Source organism: Pholcus phalangioides, unplaced genomic scaffold (assembly GCF_987345545.1).
Source record: "Pholcus phalangioides strain wild (caught in Gottingen) unplaced genomic scaffold, Ppha-v1.0 ptg000017l_1, whole genome shotgun sequence".
Classification (NCBI taxonomy): Eukaryota; Metazoa; Arthropoda; class Arachnida; order Araneae; family Pholcidae; genus Pholcus; species Pholcus phalangioides.
In genome coordinates, this window is record NW_028301610.1 from 21,960,124 (window position 1) to 21,977,946 (window position 17,823).

General features: G+C 36.8%; 1 long non-coding RNA gene across 2 annotated transcripts; it reads right to left on the reverse strand.

Annotated features, from left to right (window-relative positions):
* Positions 1-2,563: 2,563 nt before the first annotated feature.
* On the reverse strand, positions 2,564-11,610 carry LOC149072549 (uncharacterized). 2 transcript variants are annotated; one of them, XR_016194361.1, is made up of 2 exons: positions 8,376-11,610; positions 2,564-2,816 (listed from the first exon to the last, which is right to left on the reverse strand). It is a non-coding gene; the product is annotated as an uncharacterized LOC149072549 (long non-coding RNA). The 2 variants fall into 2 exon arrangements; XR_016194360.1 differs by having other exon boundaries at positions 8,386-10,506.
* Between the last annotated feature and the right edge of the window lie 6,213 nt (positions 11,611-17,823).

Consider the following 17,823-nt stretch of genomic DNA (forward strand, 5'->3'; position numbering starts at 1 on the left):
AATGGTATATATATATGCGTACATTGAGTACATGCTCTTTGCCCCCCCCCCCCCCCCCGGAAAAAGTTGAAATGACGGTCCTGCCGTGAAGATGCTTGTCAAGTCTTGTATAGGCTTTTCGGATATTTTTTATAATTATTATTATTTTTCTGTTCATGTGAGTGGCAACAATTAGTTTGTCAAGCTGCCAAGTCCAGTCCAGTCTTGGTGTGTTCCTTTGACGAGCCGTTAAAACCCAAAACGGCTCAGTGATATGATTGGCTGATGAGAGGGTGACGTCAGTATAAACATATTAACGTAGTTTCATCAGTTTATCATATTTGGCAAGAAATTATACTTTTCTATCTTAGAAATAAGTCGCCAAGATGACCTTATGTTGCCATCTTTCAAAACAGAACTCTATCGGGAAACCTTATGACCATGTAATCTGTATTTTACAAGACAAAATTACATAGAACTCGGAGAAAATTTCAAAATTTTCCCCGTTATCACGTCATTTCTTGTAAAAATACGCATTTTGTGGATTTTCGTCTTAGAGAGAAAAAAGTTTTTTCAAATCGGGAATTTTTAATTCTAATGAAAATTTCCCATCCATGAAATGTCTCGTTTTGAGATAATGGTTGCATTCAATACTACTGTGCTATTGTTGCGTACATGCTCAAACCATGCCCAATTGTGGTCCTCGGACTTATCTGATGTGGCCTGCGACCTCAAACTTAATTTTGTAAAAATTTTCAGATCACTTGAGTGACCGCCTCACGGTTCCAGAGCACACTTAAACGGTCCGTGGCACATTTACAGAGAACTTGAATGGCTCTTGGCACAGTTTAACATCACTCAAGTGACCCGCGACATATACACAGATAACTTTTAGTGACCTCCAGCATGGTTCTACAACACTTGAACGGACCTGACACATGTCCAGATCATTTAAGTGATCCGCGGCACATTTTAGATCACTTACGTGGCCTTTGGAACAGTTCACATCGCTCAAGTGGCCCGCGACACATTTACAAATCAGTCAAGTGACCCACGACGTATTTACAGATCACTTAAGTGACGTCAGGGGCGTAGCCAGAAATTTCGTTCGGGGGGGGACCACTTTCATTTCGGGGGGGGGGGGAACCAAAGTGACAGAACAATAGATTTGGCCATCTTTTTCCCTTTTTTCGGTCATTTTCTCACATTTCGGGGGGGGGGGACCAGACCCCCAAGTCCCCCCCCCCCCTGGCTACGCTTTTGAGTGACGTGCAGCACAGTTCCAGAGTAATTAAGTGATGTGCGGCACAGTTCTAGAGCATGTAAGCGGCCTCCGGTGCAGTTCCACATCACTCAAGTTACCCGTGGCGCAGCTCTAGATCACTCAAGTGGCCCACGGTACATCTCCATATGAACTAAGTGGCCCGTGACACATTTTCAAATCAACGAGGAAGTGGCCCGCGCTGTCCTAAAGATTGAGTATCCTTGCATTAAAGTAATGTTGAAGCGAAGGGTCGATGGAAAGATTCCAGTTGTGTAATTACACGTACTCAACTTTTTTCACTTCCAAGCTTGGAAGTAAAAAAAGTTTCGTCATGATTCTTATCAGTAGTGTTTTAACAATAAGAGAGCCAGTAAATCAAATGGACCCCAGGACCAGGGCAGCAGGCAGATCTGGTGCCCTGGACCAGAGGGGGTGCAAATATAATCTATTAACCCCACCTTCAACATTAGAAGAACGAGGCACCAAAATGCGTGCTTGCACCGGCTAACTAAGCATCTAGTTGCGGCGTCCAAAAATTTATTTTTGAGGGGAGGGGGACACAGTAATAGAGAGCAAACGAATATACCATGTTATAACTTATATCTCTGCCATTTCCTTAGGTTTTGAGAGGATGGACCTCCCCACCACTGATGGACAATTGAAGCAGCACCTTGAAGGCTTTTATTGATTCTCAACATTTTTTCGAAAAATTGAAATTTTCATAACTACAACTTTATAATTACTTATCATAAGTTTTCAATTGCGTATTTCTTTCATTCATTCTAAATTTTCATTAGACTTTAATCACGTCTCTCTTAAAATTCTAAATTTTTGTAATTTTTTATTATATGTTCATATTTTTAATTAGAAGCTTTTTTTTTTATCATTACCGTGTATCCCAAGATGATGTCCAACCCAGAAAGCACAAACGTGGTAAACTTTTTCTCGCTGTAGATATTTTTTTTTTTAACCTAGTGAGTTCAGCCCTGACTTCAAGGATTGTAGGTGCGTTATCGTTGAATTCAAGGTCTGAAAGGGTAATAACATTTCTTTTGTATAGGCTACCATTTCTGTCAAAAAAGTGATACCCAAATACCTTTATATATTTAAAATTCAATGTTATTCAAAATATCTTTCCACTTCTTGAATATCAAAATTCATGAGCCAAGATCTAGTGAATATAAATAAATTAATACAGTAACTGAGGATAGGAATCAGACTTGTTTAGAAAAAGTTCGAAAGCACCTCCACTCCAAATCCTAGCAAGTCTTGAGAGTTCAATAAAAATTTCACATTTTTGTAAATAAATCACAAAATAAATTGAAACTGAAGTATTTATTGATGAAAAAATATCAACTAATGTTCATTTACAATATGTATGATTGCAGCCACTATGCACATGCAAAGGACTTTCTAAACTTTCGATCATTTCTACTTTCTTAGTATAAAAGTGTCAAACTCCTGTTGGATGTTCTTTTTTTGGTGATTAAATGTTTCCTTTCCAAAACGGAAACTAATGAATCTCTGATATCATGTAGTGTTTTGTGGAGAAAGACCCCAGCTTTCATTTTATCTGGAAAGAGAATGAAAACAATTGTAAAATACTAGACAAGCAAGTTATGATGAAAAAACATTCATTAACAATTAATAATACAAATACAAACTCAAAGGCCACAACAGGAAAATTGCCCAAATTGCCCAAGTGAGGACTGATGCTGGGAATAGGTTTTTAACTCAAGCAAGGACAAGTATCAAAAGAGATGGGATGGTTTTAAAAAGATGGCAGAACAGGTGAAACAATCTCATTTTCACCTTAGCAATACATAGAACAAAAAATGTGCTACAATACACTTGAGAGCAGAATTGACTTCTAGGGAGGAGGGGAAAACAAGGAATTTCCTACAGAAAAACGAGTTACCAACCCTTAAAAAAATGATTTAAATTAATTGCAATTGATTACAATAGCATGTAAAAGGTGTTTTTTCTTTTGTAATATTTTTTTTTCTGAAAATATTTGAAATCATTATTATATATTTGAAATTTTGCTGACAAGGGAGGTGGAGGGTATCGGAAAAGGCTAAAATTCTTCTTACACAATACAGTAGATGCGGTTTATTGAAATCATGCATAATGCTATCATTTGGATATTGCTATCAATCACTAATGCAAAATATAGAATGGACCAATACTGTAACATGAGAAAAGTTCTAGTTATCAGGACTTATTCATTGATTTATTCAGTTCATTGATAGTTATTATTTCTTTACTTTTTTTTTTTTTTGCACTTAGAAGCCGAGGTTTAACCATACTTTTGTAGGAGATTAAAAAATGTAACACCACTCCCATTGACAAACATTTCTGTATTCTGGATGATGATTTTTGCTTGCACATGAAATCGATAGGCTATCTGAATATTATTAGCTGCTATAATCCATGTACATGTGAAGCTGCTTTTGCAAAATGAACTTCCAGCAATGAAGGCACACAAAAGGTAAGATCAAAAAAAGAAACTTCAGTTCTCAGTCAATTAACCAAATTCAGTTTTTGCTTGAAAGACTGTCTCGAGGGATCTATGAAACACACATAGTATTACATGAATTAAACATGACTGAATTAAAAAAAAAGAAAAAAGATTTTAGCTTCAAGGGAAAAAACCCCAGCATGATTTTTCCTCAAAACAGTCCTAAATAATGTTTTTCGACTTTTCAGAGACACACTGCAATAAAATCAAATTTTGCGCCACCCTTAGACTCCATTTTAACAATCGCATGAATTTCTGGCGACCATTTATCTATTTTATAATCACCACGTCAACTGATATTTGTCAAGCCCTGAGCTTTGTGGAAAACCAAAATGAAGTTGCCCTGTTTTCATGTATCCTGTTTGACCAAGCAGGACTCAAGATCATCATATTGGCTTCTGGGTTTCTTTCGGCTATAGTTATCAATTGGTTATTGTTATCAGAAACTAAGATTCTCATTTCTTTTTCTATCCTGTGTATATAATATGACAAGTGTAAGATAACAGATGCAGATGAGATGGCATGGGACTCCTCTCCAATTGCTTTTAAAATATACTTCCATCCTGATATGTATACATTCATCTGTCTTAACTAAACCCAGAAACTTTTCTCCAACTCCCAATCCCATCTAGTCTGTAATCACCACAAAATTTGTTAATCACGACAGTACCCAATTGTCCAGGGAAAATATGTTGTAAAAATTTTGTGTGTGTGTGTTTTTTTGGACACAAAATAAAGTGTTCCAGACTCTGCCACGAAGCTGGGCTGGAAGAGATCTCGGCAACGGGATAAGTCCAGTGGCAAAGTTCTGGCATTCATTCATTCATTGTTATAAGAAACTATGAGTCCTCATTTTGGAAGAAAATATTGGTTTGTTTTTTTCTTCATTTTTTATGAAAGCCCCATTTTTTGTGATTTCAAACCAGACCTTCGATGCTTAGAACTGAAGTTATGTCCACTTTAGAGTTGCATTTTTACCAGGATTGGCAAGTTTTTGATGGTTTAAACTTTCACATCAAAAACCTCAAATATTGCTTTTCAATATAAAAATTCCCATTGGAAATGCACATGTTAATTGCATGTAATGTTTAAAGTGACTGTTATACAAAAAATAAATACTTAATATGATTGTAAAATAATTTTCTACTCTATACAGAATTATTTTGGACAATATATGTTTTCTTTCTTACAAAATATACTTTGAATAAAGCATAGCATAAATGCTGAACGAAAAACTATGGAAGGATTTAATATTCTTCAATCCTCCATTTCTTTAACTGCTTATATATGTGTATTGATTTATATAAACCATAAAAATTTGTACTTTCTGCTGTACTTTTTTCATAAAAGATATGTATTTAAAAAGTTATTTTACGTCATGTATGTAATGTTGATTTTTGTTATTACACTGCTGGCCACCCAAATTGCAACACCAAGAAAGACAAGAGATATCGCAACAATATTTATTTTGTAGATAACATGTTGACCAAGCATCAAATGATTAAATTTATAGACTTCTGTGAAGTGTGGTTCCTGCCAAAATCAGTAGCCAGAGTAGCCGCCATTGTTAAAGATCACCGCTGCCACACGCCTCGGCATTGATTCAAAGAGACTTTGGATGTGTTCTTGGGGTACAGCAGACCAAGCAGCTTCCACGTGTTGCCAAAGTTGATCTGGTGTGGCAGCTGGGGATGTAATCTGGGTCAATCGTTGAGCAACCATGGACCACATGTTTTCTATCGGCGAAAGATCCGGAGAGCGAGCTGGCCAGGGAAGCAATTCAATCTGGCGATTGACGAAGAACCTTTGGACAATGCGTGCCACGTGTGGTCGCGCATTATCCTGTTGAAATTTGGCTGTGGGCAAGCCCTGAAGGTAAGGAAGGACAACTGGCTCCAACACCTCGGAGATGTAGCGCTGGCTTTTTAAAGTACCGGCAATGCGTACTAGAGGAGTGCGAGAGTGATATCCAATACCGCCCCATACCATAATACCCGGTGCAGGACCAGTGTGGCGGTGCATAACGCAGCTGTTCAGCATCCTCTCTACACGGTGTCTCCAGACTCGAATCCGACCATCGTGGTGTTGCAGACAGAAGCGTGACTCGTCAGTAAAGACAATTTCATTCCATTGTGCCGTCCACATCCTTCTTTCATCGCACCATTGGCGGCGGAGACGTCTGTGGTTCTGCGTCAAGGGTAAATGAAGCAATGGACGTCTTGCAGACAGACCACTCTGCTGTAAACGGCGTCGAATGGTACGCGCAGACACTGGATGATGCGGTACAGACTGAATGTGCTGTGCTATGGTTCGTGATGTGGCTTAGCGATCCGTCACTGCCATACGCACAATACGCCTGTCATCACGTGAAGTGGTGCACTGAGGTGGATGCGATCGAACACATCGGTCCGTCGTACCCTCCTGCATCCAACGATCACATATCCGCATTACAGTTGTTTGGTTTCGTCCAACACGACTACCGATTTCCCTGAAAGATAATCCACAATCTCGGTAGGCCACTATCCTTCCTCTGTCGAACTCGGATACTTGATCAAAAGATGATCGTTGTTTTCTACGAGGCATAATTGATCGTTTTTTTGAAAAAACCACAAGAAAAACACAATTGCCGTACTTCAAATCGTCGAAATCTCCAAGCCTTAAATAGCGCTTTGAAGTGGCGCCACAGGCGCGCGTGATGTGCGTCTGCGCTGAAATTCTAATCATTTGCATATCTCACCTCCGCTAATGCATGTTGTAAATTTCATATTATTTGCATGCTTCCTTCAGGGTGTTGCATTTACGGTGGCCAGCAGTGTATTAAATTATCTAAATAATCACTGATACTCAAAGCAATACCCTTATTGTGCATAACATTAGAATATATCTAGCAATCAATAACAAATTGTAGGACTAAAATTTTCTTTAATTTGGCATTGCTGGCTTGTATATGATGCTTAAGAAACTCCTGTAACTTATTCTTAGTGCATAAGTAAGAATAAGTTTTTGAATATGATATGATATATATTTACAATGCATTGGTTTTTTGACTGAAGCTGTATCTAAATATGCAATAAGTATCATGTCCTGCCAGCTCTTCTTTGATTAAAAATACTTGTTAAAACTCTGGATTTATATGACCTAAGCTATAAAATTTTTAGGTGAGAATAAATGAGCACAATTAGTGTATTAACAGATGCTAAATGAGAATTTTTACATGGAATAAAATTTTGTGGGTAGATCAGAAAATTTAAAATATCAAAATAGATATTTTGTGCTCAGTAATTATAATTCAAAATATAAAAACATGTTAATCTACATAAAAGTAAGTGCTTTATTCAACATATCTATCAGGTTAACAAAAACTATTTGACATCAGTAAGTTTTTGACTGTTTTAATACTGAGCTAATTTCTGAGATCACAAACCTATCTCTGATCTCCTATCACACATATATTGAATAAACAGCTTCACTTTGCTAAGTAAATTGAACACAGGAAATCGGTATTGTACATAAAATGAAACATATGAAAGTGTTTTTCATCATGTTATATACTTATTGTGTTCAAAACATTATCCAAAAGCATTCATTTAAGATTTTGACAGTTTTAAATCAGTTTGTGACACTTATCATGTCAAAACCCTAACCCCAGTTTTTACATAAAGTAATCTGTGAATGAAAATTTTAATGGTGTTTTATCAAGAATGTTATTTCTGACATTTTACTTGGGTTTGAAACACAATTTCTAAAAATTTATTGACTATCATTGTAAAATTTTATTATATTTAGCCATTTGTTGTTAAATGTCATAGACCAAAATCTAAGGTCTATAAAAATCTAAGTGTTTGCCTAATTGCAGTGTTTTACATACACGATATGTTAAGTGAGATTTCAAAAAATTCCCATGTACATCAATTGAGTGAAATGATACTTTTGCCAAAATTTGGGATTCGAATCGGAGTGAAAACTTAGTGTGGTTAAAGTTATATAGAAATGTCCTCTTCACTTGTCAATACAAGATTCATCGAAAGACTGGTTATTTGTGGAGTTGAAGATGAGAACCAGTCTTTCGATGAATCTTGTAGTTGAAGTTATGCGATGCATAAATGAAATATAACATTTTTTTTTAAAAAAGTATAGAGAATAATTGAGGCTAAATCTAAACGTAATATAAATGAGAAAGTATTATAAATTAGTTATATAAACAGGGTTCCACTGTAAATAAGTGATTTCCCCAATTCTCTGGAAATACAATTTCCTGTTCCTGGAGGCTCAAAAATGTCAGGAATTTAGAAACCCTACTATCAGCCTCTCGTGAAAGAGTTTCCTTTAGGGGCAGCCCATGAGGCTTTGCAACCGGGCTGCAGTTAAGCTCGAGCTGCCCCTCGTGGAGGGGGCCCATGGTACTATATATGTTATATCTATAATATAACATTGATTTTTAGATTGTTTCTGTAGTTTTCATGTCTATAACATTTTTGAAAAAAAAGAAGGCACAATTGAATATAAAACTTAGGTTAGCATGTTAATGGCTTCATTGCTACCAATATGTCATTAAATAGAGGTATAAGCTCAATAACTAGAAAAGATGCATTAAGATGGGGAATCACTCACAATTTCTTACCTCTCTGCTTTAGTAAGAGCCAAAGGTTTGCCTAAAGTGACTTTGCCAGTGCTGTACTTTGATTCCTGAACTTTCAAATAATATATTATTTCAGCAGGACACTAGACATTCATCTTTCCGCTACCGTGACTTTTTCAACCTCTATGGCCAGTGCATCTGCTGGTGAAATTTCCTGACCTATGACAGACAAAGGTCTTCCACATTCATTCTTTTGTATCCTTCTGATTCTGCTTTTAATAGAAATATTTCGACTGCCTTTCCAAAGATCAAAATCTACAAAAAAAAGAAGAAAATCACGTATTTCAAAAACACAACTCAGGGCCAGAACTGAAGGAGGGGAGGCAACAAAATTCAGAAGGGCTGCTAATTTTACGTGGAAAAAAAACAGTTGTAAAATCATTAATCAAATTCTAGTGGTGGGAGCAGTAAAATCACACTTGGCCCCACAAAAATCGCAGTAAACCCTTACAGCGGCAATCCTGAGATATCTTGTTAAACTTGATCTACTTATTTTGGTCATCCTGAAATATCTCGGGTTCTTTTAGCAATCAGTTTCCCAAACTTTTTGTTCCATCTCCCCTTTCTTCAGAAAAACTTTTCTCTCATCGCCCCTTAACTCAAGTGAACCCATAGGATCCTATGTTATACCCGCAGATTCTATCACCCCCCACAGACCATTCTATCGCCCAACGGGGGCGATATTGCCCACTTTGAAAAACTCTGGTATATACCATTCACGTTTTCCACAATGGAGTATGTTACCCTTGATTTTTCATGTTGGATTATTTCATTTTGGATATCATTGCATCTCGGGTTGCACATTTAATATTTCTGGTTTTATTACCTTTTTGCATACTAGCCATTATATCTGTAGTTTAATCCTGAATTTTAATGTTTGTTAAATACATTAAAGTTAGTGTTACATTTTAATGTTTTTATTGACCAAACCCAGAGAGACGCCCTGATCGTTTTATTATTTAAAAGAGTCCAGTTTTTTTTTTTTTAATACAGAGAATATTTATTTTACAACAGGAAGGAGACCAATGTTTATTTAAAAGGTTATTTTAAACTATATTATAGGAATGATGAGATTGGGTCAGGCCCATAACTAGTCTGGTACCCAAGAAAAAGTATGCCCATAGGGCCCCAAGAAGGCATGCTATGACCCTGGATCTGGTTATAAATTTTGAGAGTGGGTATGTAATTTGATAGGTAGGAATATTTAGTCTGGTAGGGGGCTCGGAAAAATCACTTTGCCCAGGAACCTAAGATACAACATAACTCTTAGTGGGGCAATCCCGAGATATCTCATCAAAGTTGACCTGCTTTATTTCGGTCACCCTGAATTATCTCTAGTTCTGACTAGTAGAAGATACACCTCCTACAGAAGGCGGCCTCTGCATGACACTCGTGACGTCATTGACGTCTATTTCTCTTATTACCATTGATTATACTGTAAAAAAAGGTAACAATATTGCATGCGTCAACCTACTATATCCAGTGGCAATAGGTGAAATGGCCTTCTTCAGTGATGTCACAAGCTTTATGCGGAGGCCTTCTTCTATAGGTGGTGTTGTCTTCACGTTTTTTTTTCTAATGTGCCAGTTCTAAATTTCGAGATAAAAAACTCTAGAGGATATTTTCATCGAGGAGAATATTCTCTAGAAGGCCTATTATAAATAACTTAAGAATATTCTCCAGTTATTTGTGATAGTCCTTCCAGAAAATATTCTCAAGAATATAATATTAGAATAAATAATCTCTATAAATTACTTGAATATTCTCATCGAAATTAATAATCAAGAATTTTCTCTGAAAGGACTTATAAATAACTTGAGAATAATTCTAATTATTTTCGATAAGAATACTCTCCAGTAATTTAAAATAGTAGTCCTTGCAGAGAATATTTTCAAGAATATTGATAACAATATTGTTACACAATAATATAAATTTCTATAAATAACTTGAGAATATTCTCTCGGACTTTAATCTTTTAACTCATGTTAAACTCTTTGACCACTCGTACAATTTGTGATCAAATCACAATTTTTTATGACTGGCTGTTTAAATAACATTTTCAAAAAAATGGACATCAATTTAGTGTTTTTATTTGCAATTAGTGTAAATTTTCAATTAATTTTCTAATTAATGTAAATTCTTAATTTAATTGAAATAATTATAATTTTGGAAAACCTCCAAATGTGACAAAAAAAATTTTGGGAAAAATTATTTTTCTATTTTTAAAAATATTTCTCTTCACATTGTCAGGAAAAATAATTTTCAGGTAGAGAATCGCAATAACATTTCCAAAAATTTCATTTTTGAAAAATCACAAAAAAAAAATTTAAAAATACTATGACATTCATTAACCTTTTAATTCCCAAAAAAAAAAAAATTTGAATGTAATGTAAAGTATTTGAAAATTTTTTTTGAACAAAGCGTTGTGCGCATCAATCAAGAATGGGTTAAAGGTTTTCAAAATTTTAATAACACAAATGTTTGAAATCTTTCTTTATTCTCAAACTAAAAGTTGTCATTATGAGGGGATTATACCAGAAATTGTTTTGTCTTAAATGTTTCCGGCAATGAAAACTATTATATTTCATAATATAAACAAAATTAGTAAATTTTTTTAATTGTTTAAGAGAAAAATGAATATTCTCGCCTCACATCTCTAGTTATAAAATGCATATCAGGAAAAATTTTAAAAACCGCTTAAGCCGGGTTTTCCTAGGAATAAGTTTTTTGCGCCGCGTGAACCGAATTACACCATTTCGCGCCGGCAGAAACGTGTTGCATAATCACGCTACGCGTTTGTGTTTTCCTAGAGTGGCGCATCAAATCAGGTTTGAAGGGAAGGAAGAGAAAACACGAGAACATCGGCAAAACCGCGGCGCACGACGCATTTGACTCCTCTCGAAGCAGTGGGCGTATTGCGCTCTGTAGGAAAAGTCATGCTGCTTTACTTATTGGTGAGTGGACGGCGTGTCGCGCTGGGCGAATCACGTTGCGCGTGGCACAGGAAACCTGCTCCTAGGAAAACCCGGCTTTAAAGAGTTAAAACGCCCTTGGGACCAATCTTCAATTAATTTCGAGACACGGAAGAGATGAAAATGAGCATTATATATTAAATAAAGGACCCAAGATCTTTTTATTGGAGCGGACATTCAAAATATCAAACTAAGCAGTTTTGGCGGATCGTTCATGCTTGATTTAAAGTCGTTCGAACAACCCGTTCATTTTGTGTAGAAACCTCGTGGAAACGACCCGTTCATCAATGAACCGTTCCTTTTTAGATGTGTCTGACGTCATAAAACAAAATGCGTGTATATCCAAATCTTTGACCATATTTGTCAAAGTTTTGAACGGGATGTTACGCCAAATAACGCCAGAAACAGCGAAAAGTTGCCATTTATCATCCAATAGGGTTATATTGTCTTTTATCAATAGGATTGGATTTGAACAGTGCCAAGTAAAATGTCGCCAATTTGAATTAAAAAAAACGGGAAAATTTCACATGAAACGGTAGGGTTGGTCATTAAATTTATTGATAATATTGAATTTCAGAAACAACTACAACGATGGTGGGTATGTATATTTACATCCAGTTCAAAGGTAGGCTATTAGGAGATGTGAAATCGATGTTTATTTAATAAAAAAAACTTGCAAAATGCACAGTCGATGGTAGAATTAACGATTTCGAAATCATATTCGTAGGTTGAAATTAATTCTAATTGTGATTTTGTGCACTCTGTTGCTAGGGCGTAGCGAGGGGGGAGGACTTGGGGGTTCTGGTCCCCCCCCCCCCGAAATGTGAGAAAATTACCAAAAAATGGGAAAAAGATGGTCAAATCTATTGTTCTATCACTTTGGTCCCCCGAACGAAATTCCTGGCTACGCCCCTGCTTTGTTGTATCTAATCTCAAAATTAGTCACTGATTATCTCCCTGTGATAGAGATGCCTGAAACCAAAAATGACCAATGGGACAGGAAAAAAGGTGGGGAGGAGGGGGGAGAGATAGGGATTATGAAATAGGTGAATGGGATAACAAAAAGATAAGGGTAGAAATTCGGAAAAGAGTTTTTGAAAGATTGTCTGCTTTTGTTGACATGGATGAGTGTGTGATATATGAAAGAAACTTTATCTGTAGATAACATAGATTTACTGGGTAGGCTACAGACCGAAACTACAAGAGCAAATGCGGTAAATTCCCAACATATTGTATATTAAGAAAACATATTTCCTGGGTTTTACGCCAAGGTGAACTCTGAAAGAAAAGTCACATGGTTTCCACTGTAACTTCAGCAGACATGGCTGCCCAGAGAGACTAACTTGGGTTGGTTTGTGCTCTCTTTCCCGAAAGGGATGAACAGACTTAACTTCAGCAAATGGCCACCAGGTGGGATAGTAGAGATAGACAGCTTTTTTCTAAAGCCATATATATATATATATATATCGCTTTTAGCCACATTGTGTGAAATAAGGAAGGCAGGGCCATGTCTCCAGTGATGTAGATGGTATCATGCTTGCCCGGAATGCAAGAGGGCTTTGGTTTGAGTCCCAGCAGAGACCAAATGATTTTTCTTTCCGAGTTCACCTCTGTATAAAATCCAAAAATATGTTTTTCCTTGATATATTGGGTTGAAAAAAAGCTGTATATCTCTATATTGTATACTCTTGCTCGGTGACTATTTTTTATTGCCAGACCCTATTAGGTATTATTTGCTAGGGTTACCAGAGGGAGGATAGAAACACCCCTATGACTTTTGAAACCCTGCCAGGGAGAATGGTATTGACAATATATTATTGTTTTAGTGCAGTTGAAAACTTGGCAAAGGGTAAATCGTGCATTAGGAATTGACAGTAAATGCTTCCTTGGCTCCAATGTACCTAAATTGAAGACTAGATTTCTGCAGAGGCATTGTCCTGGGCTCCAAAATTCAAGCACCACACATTCATGTTTAATTGAAACATCTTTAACCTTTTCACAGGGTAACAGGGAAAAGTATTTTTGCTTGTGGATGGGGGACACTATTGTATTAAGATAGTAAGCATTACCGTATATTCACCATATGGCTCCATATAGTGATTGTAGATGGCTAATAAATAAAAACCAGAAAAGATATTCTAAGATGAGTGTTTTCATTTTTGTATTTTAATCACTGGAGCGGACATCAATTGTTGGCACAGCATGGCCACTTAATTATACTACATCAGTTGCTAAAGAGCTCGGGGTATGACACAAGTGACCTGCAGACCTTGCATTAGAGATCCTTGCACTATATTTCAATCACATCAGTTTGTCAAAGCAATCAGTTATCTCTTCATTAAATATTTCAGTTACTTTTTGTATTGCATAGGTGTAGGATTCTGTCCATGATTTCTGTATAACATCCCGTTTTTGTGAAAACATTTATTTTTGGAAAAATGATCTATAATTTTGTGAAAATGAATTTTTCTGGAAAGCAAGCAATCTAGTTAATTTCATTAAAAATATGAAATTTTAAATTTGATTTCTTTAATTTATATTTTGCAAAAGGTCTGTTTTTTACGACTTGGGAATTTAATGAAATCAATAAAAGACCCAAATTTCTGAACAAACCCCTGAGAAGGGTCCATACTAAGCATGTTATGTGTTACTCATGAGTGATTTGCTTTAATGTAATGTGAATGGGATGTCACAACATACAGGGTGTTTATAAACTGTTTAGAAAAATTGGAGGTATGTGATAGTACCCATCAAGACAAACAATATTTACAATGGAACCCATGGTTTCAATTCACTCAGCGTGCCAGAAAAGCTAAACTTTGGAACATGTCCAACAAGCACAAGCAGGCTCATTATTTCAACTTTTTCCGGGATGGGGGAGGAACATATACTCAGTATATGTATATATATATTTTTCACCTTGTTTGTCCATTTCTCTATTGTATTTTTTTAATTTTTGCAAAGGCATTTGATTCCTGATCTCCCGAATGATGGGCTTGAGCATAAATCCTCTCTTCTAACACTCGCCATACAAACACCACATATGGTTTTTGCATGATGGAGCTTTATCTTACTTTCACATTGCTGCCTGACATGTCTTAAATGCTGTATCCCCGATGGTGGATTGGATGTGGTATGGCCTCCACACCCATTGGACTTCATGTGGAGGTACATGAAAGCATTGGTTTACGGGACACCTGTAGATTATGTGGAAGATCTTGTCGCAAGAATTCCTTGTTGCAGTGGACAAGATCATTACGACACCAGTAATCTACGAGAGGGGATGACGATATTTCATTCACTGATGTGTGTAAAGTGTGCAACAACACAGATAGACATTACTTTGAGTTTTTCATTGATCTGTGCGGGATTGTGAACTTAAGATTTGGGGGGGGGGGTAGTTGCACATGTCACCACCAGAGGGTGTTTCACTTTGAATACCTGCAGTAAACATGTAAATTTATGTGATGCCACGCAGCAGCTGTTATAAAACCTAGAAACGTTCGCGAAGACCTTGTTTCTCAATGTGTTTTCTGCTCACAATGACGATAAGTTTAAGAGATCACGCTTTCTTAGTAAAATTGTTTTACCAAAACAGCAATTCCGCAGTAACTGCTCTTCAGAAATATCGGACTCTGAAGAGGATTTAAACGGTCCAGTGAATGTTAAAAACCTTTAGAGTATGATAGCGAAATTTGAAACCACAGGATTGTTGGCTGTTCGTCCTGGAAGAAGAAAACCCATTTCTATAGACCCAGTACAGGAGGTTTCGCTTCAGGTGGAAGAGGACTGAGCTTCAAATTCTTGTGGTATCACTAGTGTCAGGCTTGTAGCACAGATGTTGGATAGGCCACGTTCAACTGTCCATATGACCATGCAGAATATCCAAGGCGGCAACTAGATATTTTGCCACCTGGGGCAAGCCGGCATCCCTAGTAATGTAGAAGGAACACTTAAAGGGTGAATTTGGCGCTCCCTTCTAGTTTAGTGCCCGGGGCACCAGACCCGTCTGCTCTCCCCTAGTCGTGGCCCTGGGAATATCCTCCGATATTATCCATATGAACTTTCACTTGTGCAGCGGTTGCTTTCACATGATTACGGTACTCGACGGCAGTTTCTAGCTCGCGTTGAGGTCGATTCAGAATGGCCTTGGAATATCCTCTGGACAGACGAAGCACATTTTCATTTGGATGGTGCAGTCAATACTCATAACTGCCAAATCGGGAACCAGAAAATCTGCACGCTATCTTAGAGGTTCAGTTGCATTCACTAAAAGTGACGATATGGTGTGGATTTACTGCATCATCAAGAGATGTCATTGACATGCTATAACACATAATATACCCAGAATTTCGGAAAAGGATTCATAAAAATTTTGTCCACGCGTCCTTTCATAGTTCTAAGAAGAAAAAAGTAGAGAAAATCTCCCCAACTTCCCTTTGTTTTACCGTGTATCATGATCGCGTGACCTTGAAAAAGTGGTTTTACTATGTACACTACTACAGTCGAATCCTGTTACAACGAACGTCAAGAGACCGGAGGAATCACTTCGTTATATCGAAATTTTATTGTAAAGGAATTCCAGTTTACCTAGCAGTGTTCCTATGTAAACTTATTTGTGGGATTAGAAAAGTGCTTGTTAAAACAAGATTTTCGCTATAACGGTATTTGACTGTATATTGATATACGTGTGGGTTTTTGATGAATAAGATAAGAGATATCTAGTTGCTTCTCCCTGAATGAAGGCCCGTGTAATTGTCAAATTTTGGAGTCTTTATTCCCCTGCAGGTTTTTTCCTTTCTGGTTACATACCAGAAATTACTGTACTTACCGGCATTCAAAGATAACATCTATATGGCGTAAATTTGCCTTGTTCCTACAATATTGCGAATGTGCATTTTTTTTTTTTAATCGTAAAGGATTGGAACGTCCATTCAAATTGTAAAACTTTCCAGAGATCGTGGGAAAAAACAGAATCTGTAAAAACTTGACCTTGAATATCCACAGTTGTCATTTAGCTGCTATGTGGTAGTCACTGTTTCGCATCGGGAAAATCACGGGTGTGTATGCAGAAACGGCTTTTGGAGGGGCACAAGGATTTCTTCCACAGAAATTGTAGGTCACTAACACTCAAAAACAATTTTAAATTAAGAGATAGTATAAAAGAAATTATTTTATTCCGGTATGTTAATTTTCTACAAAAATATTTTTAATTTTTGATCTTCGGGAGGGGGGAAGCTGCCCCTTATAACCCCCCCCCCCCAAATAAAATTTTTGCTTTTGGTGCAAATCTGGGTTTGGAACCTGTGATTGCGCAATGGTAATTGGCTAAAAATGTGATTTTCTAAGATTTTAAAATTTTGAGTTGGCTATCCCTTTGAAAAATACTTCTGGTTGCCACGGCGATCACACAGACCTCATGGATGTGCCAAAATGTGTGCTTGCCCCTTTTGAGAAAGTATCTAGTTGCAGTGCTAGATAGATGGCACCACCTGCTGGGCACACCGTTAACTTTCTCCAACACAAAACTAACATAGCTCCCATACTCAGGTGTGAAAATATATGGCAATTAAATGGCAACAGATCAGAGTGGTCATCAGAGAGGGCAAATAAAATCATTTTACCAGGAAAACCAAAGTATGAATAGGGAATCAGAAGAGATAAGTGTCTGAGAGAATCTAATTTGCTTTAAATTTGATCAGAAGATACTGAAAGTGCTAAGATTTTTTTAACGAAATGAAAAATCAATCGGAAGGGAATTTCTAGATTGATTTATTAGTAAATATATAAATGTGTGCCTCCAACTGTTAAATAAAGTGGATCCTGCTTACAACGTTTTTCAAAACCCGTGATAAAAATGTTGTAAATAGGAAAACACTTTAAAAGGGAAATCTTAATGAGAATTACTTATTGTTAGGACCACGAAAATAAGTTGTACCAAGTGGAAAAACGTAAATGGGAGAAACATTATATAAGTGGGATCAACTGTATATTTTAGATTTCTTACATGTGCGGAGTTCCATATGTGTTACATTCTCAGTGCTAATGAGCTTCTTTGCGAGTTTTTCCTATTAGTAGACAATGAAAGTAAATGAACCTTTGGATAGAACATGTTTTTAGAAATGAATTATAGTTGATTCTCACAGATACCTTCTACCTAGAACATGACCCACTGCTCAGTTTCAAGGAAGAAATGTAAGCAGGTGATCAAAGACCTGGGACATGCTGGAAGGAAATTCATATAGATACCAGTGAATTATGGGGGGGAGATGCCTAATATTTTCAAGAGAAATTTTTTTTGAGAGGGACCCACTTTCACTCAAAAATGACCCAGGTAATTTAGAGTACAGCAACATCTCTTTACAAAAGAACATGTCATCAGCTGGCACTTTTCTAATCTATGGCCCCAAAGCCATTGGCTTTGGGGCCATAGTGTGAAGAGCAACCA